Here is a 10,931-nt window from a genome sequence, read left to right as displayed (position 1 = left end):
ATGAACCTTGTGATGGGGTTGGACCAACCAGGAAAGGAAAAGATTGATGCATTTCTTGTCAACATTTCAAGGCGTCTTTGAAATGATACAACCTTGTCATTCCGCCCTGAGGCAATCGATCGTCAAATGCAGCATCCAAATGATGCGACTCCTTGAGCTGGAATGCAACTCTTTGTTTCTTGTGTTCTTCTTTTCTACAGCAGTGATCCAGTCCATTTATCTTGTCTTTGATTGTCATGATTTTGATTCACACTGAAGGGCTGCAAGAGTGCTTTTTATTTTCGCCTTCTAATAAGGGTAATCACTGGTTCTCTCTGTTCTCTCAGACAAGGCTATATGAGCATTTTTGTTTGCCTTGATAGTTGTGGTAGGATTCCTGCATTTCTTCCACCAGTGCAAAAAGCTTATAAGGAGAGAAAATATCTTGAGCTTTCTCACAATGCTGCGTTGGGGTCAGAGGTCAGAAGATGAGATGTAGGGAGAGACGCTGAGCAAACAAAGAGACAGAAACGCAAACCATGAGCTCAGCTTGTTTGTTGGGTCACTGCATCTGAACTCCGTACATCTCCATACAGTAATGATTATATGACACTTACTGCACAGTATGGACGACCATGTAAGGAAATATGAAGGCGGATTTCATGCAGCTTTGGGTTTCTGCTCTAAAGTTATTAGTTCCGCCAACTTTGTTAGACAATTGTCAACTCTGACAAGAATTTAATCAGTTTTATTGATCAGACACATGGGATCGTGAACAAAGACTCTGTATGCCTGTTCGATTTCTTTCTGTAAAGAATTATAATCGTGACACATCTACAGCCACCAGCCAGCTGCCTCTAACTCCCAACTGAAACTTTAAATATACAACAAAGACTTCAGTAAACAGCTTCCAACACAGTATCGGTGCAGCTGTCTGGTATTAAAACTGGGGTTTCTGCAGTTTCAAGGGTAATATAAAATCCAGGGTTCTTGAACTAACAGGGAAGCTATTGTTGCTTTTGTTCATTTATTACTCAAATGGCACAATTAAACCTTGACATCCACATCCCAGATGAAAAAAAGACTAATTATTCTCCTTTTATTTAAATCGGAAAGTTTACAGTCAGACATATTGCTTCTTCAACTTATACTGTAAAGGACAAATAGGCTACTATATATACATGTACATGGCTTTCATGTTGAACTTAGTTGGAGACCTTGCCACTTTTTCTAATATCTGATGCCACAATAAACGATCAAAGCTGCAAAAAAAAGTAGTTCGAAAATGTTTTCAGTTAACGCAAAATCTATTTCAGTGTTTTCGAATTTTCCCAAACATGTTTTATTTATTATTTCACACTAATGTTTGTGCGCCTCTGTGGTGTCTTAAAGTGAAATCGTTGAATAAATACATAAATCATTTAACTCCATACCCCAGTGTAATATAATTTTATGGATGGGTTTTGTTTGCCTCCAGACGTCTGCCAAGTCTCGTCTAAATATAAATTCTTATATTGTGACGACAAGTCATTAATGAAACCAGTCGTGTATCGCCTTTTAGCCATAATTCCTTTTTCCCTTTTGCTATTTTTTGCAGCAGGACCATTTGATCCCCCGCTGAGACCCCTCAAACCTCACATTAAGACTCACAGCAGCGGCTTCTTTTTTGTCACATATTTCATTCATTGCATTTCGCTGCAGCTTGTGAGTTTAAAGGTCACATTACTCTGCCACTAGGGTTTTTGTTTGAAACACACATTGGCTTCAGATAAGAATAATATCTCTCAGGGTGTTTTGGGAATTAGTTCATATGAGTTAAAGGGCAACTGTTGAATAAATTTGTGAATATTATAGGTATATGTATCTGTATATTCCATAACACACATTAAAATGCTGCAAAGTCATCTGATTGGCAGGATTTGAGTTATCTCCTAATGAGAGGGCCAATTAGAAGCAAGTCCAGTTGGCATTTTATTACAGCCAAAACCAAGGCAACAGCCCTGTGGTTAATCACACAATGCTGCTTTAACACCTCTGTAAAACAGTTTCAACATTACAACATTACAATAATAGTAGGATGTATTGCAGGACTATTAGATTATATTGCATCTAGAGCTTTGTTATTATAAAACCCTCATCTATTGCCATTGTTTTATTGTTTCTAAAAGCAATTTCAACAGCATCTGTACATGAAACCTGGTTTACCATTCAAAACTATGTAGAAAGTGTTGGAGCTCTTTTGATTGAAATTATTCCTAAAAGGCATAAAACACAATTTTTAATTGCTTTTGATAAGAAAACAAGGCAACATCCAGTTTCTTTCATACGCTGATAACTCAGAACCAGAGGTTAAATTAAAAGTATTGTATTGTTGCAAATGTACCAGCCTGAAATGTCAACAGCCAAACCCCAGGTCGTTATTAAAGGGCTCTGATTGCATACATGTAGAAATCTTAGAAAAACCAATCACTATGTTCAGTAATTCATTAAATTAAATGTCACCCACAGCATCAAGAGATAGTTTTGAAACCGGGAAGACATTTTGTAATGTGAGTGCTGCCACTGTAATAGTCATAATAAGTTAGAATTAAGTCTTACTGACAGGTTTTGTTCGGTTCTGTGTGTTGCTGCAACACTAAAAAAAACTCAGACACTTGCATTTAGAGGATTCACATGTGGCACTCGTGATATTTTGGAAACACTAGACTTCAGCTTTAGTTAAACTTGGAACAGTGAACATACAGGATACGCGAGGACCTCATAACGTAGCTTAACCTTTACTAAAACCTTGCCCCTAGAGAAGTTAAAGGCCTTTGATGAAGTAAGGGCCTGACAACGTGTCCTCACAAAGATAGAAGCTCAGGAATACACAGCGCGGGCAGGTTTATGTAAGTCCAACGACATGTCTGACGAACACACAGAGAAATTATTGCTTGATACCCCTCTAGCATCACTGAAGGCCTGAACTAGAGTGATAAGTTGGCAGCTGATGAGAAAGAAATGAGGTTTGATTATTGGCACTTTTATCAGACTCTAGCACAATCTTTTAATTAAAGTCATGAAACGGTCAATGCCGTGAAGAACATTCTGTTTCTGAATGAGACTCCAGTCCACAGCTGATCGTCCAAGTGCCTCCTCAACTTTGTGAATAAACCCTCTGACGTCTAAAGTCTTAACAGAGGTGTTTCCAGGTTTCAGTGTTTGGGTTGTTCTGGGTCACAGCTGAACTGGTTGTCAAGTTTCACATAAATTAGCCTGAAAGAATTTGTAACCTAATTCCAAGTGGATATTGGAACAATATTGTAATCAACTGACCTTTCTGTTTGGTTCTGTCAAGTTTGCATAACTACTATAGGGAACCATTTGCAATTTATGCTAGCTTAAAGCAAAAGTAAGCGGAATAGTTGTCTTAATATAAGTCTTAAATAGTTATATCTTCCGACAGCAATCACTTATATAGAGTGTTTGGTCTGAAACACGGGTCTGTCAGTCACTCTGCTCTGCTGTAAGCCGAGGAGAAAACTTTCCTTGTATCCTACAACCTTTATCCAATGAGGAGAGAGAACGGCATAAAGGGGCGGTCCTCTCTGTGTGTGCAGCCAAGGGATGCGCGTGAATGTGGTGGCCCTAGGGACGAGGGCGGGGACTGCTACGGGCCACCCCGCCAATAGAACGGTAGGGGAAACACTGTGCTAACTCCATCGGCTGACAGGAAGTTAGCCAAAACCACCGGATCGCTTACTTCTGCTTTAAGCTAGCTATTTTTTGTATCCACAAATTTTAGCTAGCTTTCTGTAATCATTTATCTACATGCAACAGGTAAGTAGCCTACTGTACTTTTTTTTAAAATCACCATCCATCAGTTTTAGCTAGCTTTGTTCTTTAGTTAGATATTTTAATCAATTTATCTGTCAATTTTAGCTAGCTTTGTTCTTTGGTTATCTGTTTCAATCACTGATCAAAGAATTTTGTTAGCTGCAGTCCCTTAGCTGGTTATATTAAACATTGATTCAATAGTTTTAGCAAGCTTTGCCCCTTAGGTAGCTATTCTAATAATTTTTCTCTAAGTTTTAGCTAGTTAGCGATTTAAACCATTAGTTTTAGGTATTTTCTTTGAACCATTTATCTGTTACCGTAATTTATTATTTTAACAATTGTCCATAGCTAGTTTTTTTTTCAGTAGTCTATGGCTTGGTACAGTAGCAGTTTTTTCACTTAACCATTACTGTTACTGAACTATAGGCTACTCTAAAAGTTTAGATTTCTTCCGGAGTCCTACTTTTGTTACATATCTTTTAATGCCTTTTTTCAAAATCTAGAAGGGTGCTTGTTAGCTGAGGAGCCCTGTGCAGCAGAACAATGTATATTATTAGTGTGTGGGATTGACCAAGAGGCTTTACCATGTTTATGTTTTCTATAATACTCCCCTCGTATCATGACGGCACAACTTGTAGGCCTACATCTGTATATTTTGGGATGCTCTTTCCTACAAGCATGCAGAAGAGGTTAATGAGTCAATCACAGCTGGTATGTGTGTGTTATTTCAGAGAGATAAATATACACCACTACTCTAATTTACATCACTATCTATAGGAGCTGTTAGATTATATTGTGACAGTCAGCACGGGGGAACATTCAGTCCTGTGAGCTCCATGTCATGTGTGCGTTCATGTACACGTCAAACTCACGTTGTGCCTCTGCGATGTGTTCAACTGTCAGACATAAAAGGTCGTTAAGACTGTATCTGTGCAGTTGGCCGTGCTGAGAGGATGATAGGAGGTTAGTCTGATCAGCTGTTTCACGGTGAGCTCTGTCCAAACTGATCAGCTCTGATCTCTGCCAAGCTCTAATCCACTTAATGGGTTCACCTCATGGAGACAAAGAGGGACAGAAAGTTGAACCCGGCACAGGTTTTGCCACAGCGCAGTCCAATGTTCACAGAGAATGATTTTGCCAATTAAATTCATGCAAGATGACATGCCAGGAAAACTGTTTTCTAGCGTCTTCTGTGTTACATCTGGGTCAGTAGCAGCCTGGGAAGTCAAGATGAAGCCTTTTAGGCCTCTAGATCCTGACAGTTTAAATGGAGGCTTTTATAAAGGGCTTATTAATGCTCTATGGTCGACTTTAGTTCCCAGAAGATGTGATCCAGGCGTTTTGATCCAGATGTCCTGTTGTGAATTGTCTGTGTGTCTCTCTCTCTGTGTGTGTGTGGTCTAAAATGGTTCATCCATATGTCTGGGTTGTTGTTTTTTTTGTTTCCCATCTTCATTCATTTAGGATGGGGAAAATGTAATTAAATTCAAATTAATCCATGTGTTGAAGACTAATCATGAGCCCATGGGTTAATTAACACAGTGACAATTTGATTTGAGGAAGCAGGAGATGATGAGAGTGGGGAAAATGTTGGACTTTCACTGGGTTCACTGGGTCTGTATGTGGGATTGTTGAACCGGTGACTGTGCAAAGGGAGAAGAAAATTAGTGACAGTACAGATCTGAGGTTACTGTCCAATTGAGTTTCATATTTCTAGAAATGTATAAGAGCTGCAGGGTGTCACGGTTAACATTGTCCGTTGAATCGATTCGTTGCAGATACTTGAACACGTTCTTCAGTTCTTTTGAAGACGCCTCAGGGGATGGGAGGCTATACCTGTGCACATCGGTAATTTGAATCCCATCCAGAGCATCAATGTGGGTAATTTCTCACACTCACAGAGATAATTACAGTCACAATTATCTCCTGTTTTTCTTTGAACTCACTGAACTGAACCCACCATCCAGAGTGGACGATGATGTGGATCTTTTGAGTCCTTTTCCCCTCTTAGTTTTTCTTTTCATCAGCTTCAGTGTTTTATTTGACTTTTGTACAAGAATGGTCAAAGTCAAGAATGTTTTTGGCAAATCAGAGAGATGGACACATGCTAACACCAACATACATGTGTATTTGGAAACCAACATGAAGAAACAAAAGCCACCAGGAGAAAAAGACTCAACTGTAATAGGTAGGTTCTGGTATTTACTTTTGAGGTCATGTTTTTCGCTATTTAAGAGTACTGTACTATGCAATAGCAGCTCCGGCTGTCAGTGTTGTAATACTGAAGAAAACTTAAAGGGATAGTTCACCCAAAATTCAAATTTCACTTATTATCTACTCACCCTCATGTCAACTAAGGGCTGGGAGAAGTTTCAGAGTCCTCTGTGCCTTCTCCGAGTTACAGGGGGTCTCGGCGTAGCAGTGCATGTCCATATAACGGTTGCAAATGGATACCAACTGTCTTCGTAACAAAAAGACACACCAAAAAACATCCAAATACCTCCATGCTGCTCGTATGTAATGTCCCTCTTGTATTGAAGCCCCAACAGGAGAAATTGTTCCGCCAGTCAGTGCAAATCACGCGAGATTTGCACTGACACAGGAAGAGCAGTAAACCGAGACACTGGGAGCTTCCACTACAAACAAGCTTAAAATATAGACTTATTTAATTTTTTTCGGAACAATTTCTCATGTCGGGGCTTCAATACAAGAGGGACATTACAGACGAGCAGTATGGAGGTATTTGGATGTTTTTTGGTGTGTCTTTTTGGACGAAGAAAAGTGAGCCCCATTCACAACCATTATATGGACAAATACTGCTGCGCGGACCCCCCCGTAACTCAGAGAAGGAACGGAGGACTCTGAAAATTCTCCCAACCCTTAGTCGACATGAGGGTGAGTAGATAATGAAATCATGATAATGAAATTTCAATTTTGAGTGAACTATCCCTTTAAAAATTTGATAATTTTCAGACAAGACCATGATTTCAAGTTAGATTTGGATGTTTACTTTAAATGCACAATCCTTCTTGTAAAGTTAAATGCTGCTATAAGTGTGTCGACAATTAGCACTAACACAAAATGTTATTATTTTTTGCAGGTATTTGGTCATACATTTTGGACAAACCCGAAACGTTGACCAGACGACGGAGCTGCAGGAAAAGTTCTTAACAGTTACAGTTCATCCAGAGGAGACCATGAAAATCTGAACCAAATTTCACCCACTAAAGTCAAGTCCATCTCCTGATTGACACGCAATGCAGGAATTTTAATCACTCTGTGTCAAATGTATATTATCCCAACCCTGACATAAAAATTGGGGTTTGTTTATTCTGTTCCCGGAGTGACCTGATTTCACAAAATGTCTTCTTTCCGACTTGGAAACCTGTGAGGCTGGAGGGGCCGTGGTTTGGCTTTAGTGGATTTCACACTCACATGCCCAGACTGCCCCCGTGTAATCCCTGCTGTGGGAATACAGGAATGTGGGAGAAGGGCTGTTTATTATATTTTCAACAAGTGTGGCAGTGAGAGAGGAGGAGGAGGGGTTTCGGTCACTTATCCTGAACTAATTCTCCTTTAACACAGTGATAGTGCCGACAAAAACAATGCTTCACTCTCACTGAACGCCGGGCCCCCCCCCTCAGACCCCCGGTTTGAACCCGCACCGGATAAGTGGGTGCAGAAAAAAATGGATGGATGGATAAAAATAATCAGAAATGCTGCTTGTTCTCCACTTGTCCTGCACCACCACTCCACCACAGCCTTTTATCAGTTCTCTTCAACAAACCTAATCACATTGTTTTTGCTTAACCAGAGTCGACCCTGTGTTTTGAAAGATAATTGTGTTTCAGGAATGTTTTATAAAGATGCCTGAACATGAAATATCAAAAAATTACCGTGGAAAAGGACAAAAACAACGGATGATTGTGGTGGGTTTTTCATCCCTGTTGTATGTCTTTGATGCAGTTCCTGTTGTCTGTAAGGCCATTTCAAGTGTCTTTATAGTCATTTTCCATTTCATGTACTTGTTTTTTGTCCTTTTGTGGTCATATTGAGTCTCTTTCTGATTATTTTGAGTATTTTAAATTTGATTTTGAGTCATTTTGTAGCTATTTTAATGTCTGATTTTGGTCAGTTTTTGTGTGAGGGTTTTGAGAATCTGAAGACTGTGACAAAGTTGTTCAAATATTTGTCCTTCTTTTCAAAAGCCTCTGCTCGGCCTCACTGGGTTTCGTCCATATCGTTCATTTTCATTTACATGAACAACATTCATTTTCCCATGCAGGCTGAGTTGGAACCTGTCCAATGTTTGTCAGCTTGTTTCATACGTGTTTTCTCTATGTGTGTGTGTGTGTTATCTGTTTTTCCTGTGCATTAATGATACAAAAACCAGTGCTATAGTGGCACGGGATGTTTATGTACATCTGGAACATCAGGGGCCTGGTGGGGGTCAGAGGTCACTCGGTCACATCCTGTTCCTCATATGTCAAAGTCCTCTCCCACCGTCTCAGTGTAACGCCGTCACGTTCTGGTTAAGTTTAACCCCATTTTTCTGTAGTAGCCGATCCCACCTCGACTGTTTTGTTTTCACCGGGGAATAAGGGAAAGTAGTTTAAAGGGATAGTTCACCCAAAATTCAAATTTCACTCATTATCTACTCACCCTCATGTCGACTAAGGGCTGGGAGAATTTTCAGAGTCCTCTGTGCCTTCTCTGAGTTACGGGGGGGTCCGCGCAGCAGTATTTGTCCATATAATGGTTGTGAATGGTGCTCACTTTTCTTCGTCCAAAAACACACACCAAAAAACATCCAAATACCTCCATACCGCTCGTCTGTAATGTCCCTCTTGTATTGAAGCCCTGACATGATGCGCGGACCCCCCCGTAACTCCGAGAAGGCACGGAGGAAAATTCTCCCAGCCCTTTGTCGACATGAGGGTGAGTAGATAATGAGTGAAATTTGAATTTTGGGTGAACTATCCCTTTAAAGATGGCGGACAGGGTGGTTCCACTGCGTCTTTTTCTTGTCTTTGGATGCTGTGGTGATTTATAAATGTGTGTTAATCCCAGAGGGCACGTGAGAGAGCATGTCTTGTCTTTGCGGCTCATGAGAAACGTTGACGGTTCGCTGGGAACTGACACAGTTTCCAAAATGATTACTGTGCAAAAGAGGATGAAACTGTTTTTGGGATATTTATATTTGTCAAAAGACTGTGTAAACTCCCCCCTCCCCCAACTGGGACAGGGTCGACTCCAGATTTAACTCCCAGAAAGCAGTTTAAGCACTGATAAAGGAGAGGGCGGGGTCTGCAGGACAATGCTAAAAGAGAAAGACGATAAACATCCATAAATCAACAGCAAAACGTGTCCGAGAATCTGTTCCCAAATAGACCCACATGTTGATGTTAGCATGTTTCCATCTATCAGATAAGCAAACATTGATTGATATCCTCAATTTTCATCTACAAGTCAAGTTGATGAAACACAAAATCAAAGGAAAAAATACTTGGATTGGGCTTGAGATCATATTAACAGCAATCAACATTTTGATGGTGTTTTACTTCATTTTTAATATTCAGATAAGCTCATTTTTTTCGGCTGCAGTGGTTTAGTTTAGTTCGTGCGTCGGTGCTTTTGTGCAATTTGTAGCAGCTGCTCAGTGTTTCTCTCAGACGTGTTTTCTCCTCCTCCTGTGAAATCGCTTTCAGGACAGTAAAGCCCTCAGGAAATAGAATCTCGTAGGAATCTCGTGCAATAAAAATGAGGGCATGATGAGGAGTCAAACTTTCACCTGCAAAGAGCATCGCACCTGGAAATGGAAAACAAAACGCACTCACATGGACAGAGTGTGTGACATAACAGAAAATGACACACACAATTTCTTTTGTCTTTTTGTTTCCCCTTGTTGTATTCAGTCTTTCTTGTGGACATTTTGTGTCTCTTCATAGTTGATTTGTAGTAAATTGCATCTGTTTGTGGTTTATCTGTGTATCTTTGTTGTCATTTGCATTTGTGTTATGTAGTATCTTGTTTTTTTTTAATAAAACTGTGTGTCTTTGCAGTAAATTTGTCTGTTTGTGGTCATTTTGTGTCTCTTATATAGTTGTTTTGTTTCACATTTCAGTCTTTTGCATCTCTGTAGTCCTTTTCTGTCTCCTTATCTCAATTTTGTAACTCTTTTTAATGTTTTGTGTCTCTTTGTGGTTCATAATTGTGCCTTTTGTGTAGTTTACATGTCTCTCTTTGCAGCTGTTGTGTGTCTGTAGTTTTCTTTATGACATTCTGCAGATGAATCAGAAACCTAAGAGGCTGTCGGTCCAAAAAAATGCACCTGAATTTAAGTATTTTGTTTACACACTTGATGAAGAGAGGCTTCCTGAGTGCTGCCCAAAGCCACAGCACTCATCTGCACAGATATTAGAGTAAATACAACAGGACAATACACAGAATATTATGCGTAATGATCAAAGATTCAGGTTGCGTTCAACGACGCAAAGGTGGACATAAACAAAAACTAATTCTGGACAGGATTTGTTTGGCAGATACTGAGTATATAAAGTAATTGATCAGTATCAGAAGCAACAAAACAAATCGGAAAGGAGAGATCATGCGTTGCCTTTTGGTTGTTTAGTGTTTTCATCATCTATCACCACTAAATGCCTCCTCAATCTTCAGAAGCTGGAGCCCATCTGGTGGCCCCCCAGGGGGAAGAAACTCTCCAGAAAAATATTCATTTTACACAAAACAAATTACTGCAACAAGTCAGATATGACGGAATTGAAATAAAAATGGAATAATTCACAGAGCAAGTGAACAGAACAGGACAAAACTAAATAGATGTAAATACAGTCATTATGTCGTCCTGTTGGCCTCTTGTTTTGTAACATGTGATACTGACTCATCTAATTTGTGTTGTTGAAATTAAATTGATTTTCTTTTTTTTATTATTTCAGTGTTTACCGTTTGTTAATTGGTTTTGTAAGTAGCTTTTTCTCTATAGTGCCATTTAGATTTGCACCTCAGGGCCACCGTACATCAATCTTTTTTTTTTCACATGAGAATAAAACACTTTTTTTTTTTACCCAAGACAATTGGCTCTCGTATGGTTTTCCTTTTCATCAGCTTGTTTTTTTTAA

This window comes from Trachurus japonicus, chromosome 23 (genome assembly GCF_045865225.1).
Source record: "Trachurus japonicus isolate A0001 chromosome 23, Traja_1.0".
Lineage (NCBI taxonomy): Eukaryota > Metazoa > Chordata > Actinopteri > Carangiformes > Carangidae > Trachurus > Trachurus japonicus.
This window is presented reverse-complemented; position numbering follows the sequence as displayed.